This window comes from Mus caroli, chromosome 9 (genome assembly GCF_900094665.2).
Source record: "Mus caroli chromosome 9, CAROLI_EIJ_v1.1, whole genome shotgun sequence".
Taxonomy (NCBI): domain Eukaryota; kingdom Metazoa; phylum Chordata; class Mammalia; order Rodentia; family Muridae; genus Mus; species Mus caroli.
Window position 1 is genome coordinate 54852907 of NC_034578.1, and position 928 is coordinate 54853834.

The following is a 928-nucleotide window of genomic DNA, read 5'->3' on the forward strand; positions in this document are numbered from 1 at the left end:
TTTTTTTTTTTTTTAAGTAAATATATCCTGAAGTCTGAGGCTGTTGGGCAGGGAGCTCCCAAGGCAGCAGCCCAGCCCCACACTGAGTGGGCTGTATGTGCAGGCAAGATGACAGAGATGACAGCATGCCTGACAGAGAGCAGAAATCAGCCTTGGCAGAGATCTCACTGGCTGGGGATTCTGAACACCCTGGCTTGCAGACAAAGAGGTTCCACGGTCCAGGACCCAGCACTCAGAGCAAGGCTGTGGGGCCTCATCTCAGGAACAGTCCCTGTGGCTCAGTCCCCTTGGTGTTGAAGTCCTGTAACATGTTAGACAGTATGGTGAGCGTTGCTACTTCTGGATTCTACCATCCCACACTATGTGAAAGGGACAGCTACATCCTGTGGGGCGGATGTGAGACCTTTCTCTCAAGCATCAAGGACCATGGGTAGGAATGGAGCGAGGAAAAGGTTCAAGTCTAAGGAGCTGAGGAGAACTGAAAGACAAGGGAACCAGAAAAACACCTCCTAGCATGGACCCCTCTGCCCTCCACAGAATATACCTATCTGTCTTCCCCTCCTTGCCCTCGCCCATGCTTCCTCTTCTTGTCTGTTAACCTGATAGATTCTGCTTGCCCTCTCGGTGAGGCCAAGGGGAAGTGGGTATTGTCATCGGTGAGAAGTGTACAAGGAGCCCCACCACGGTTCTTTACCTCCCCTGCTTGTCATAAAGCTGTTGAAGACCCCAGAATGTTGCTTGCAGACACCAAGTCTGAAGCTAGGGAAGTTATTATAGATCCCTTTAGGTGTGTCCTTCTCGCCTCTCCTGCCCCTAGGAAGCCTTCTCTTACACCTTGCTTACTGTGTGGGAGAGTTTGGATAAGCAGAGCCTGGAGGCTTACACACATTCAGATTCAACAAAGCAGGGGGTATCTGACCCCAGGGTT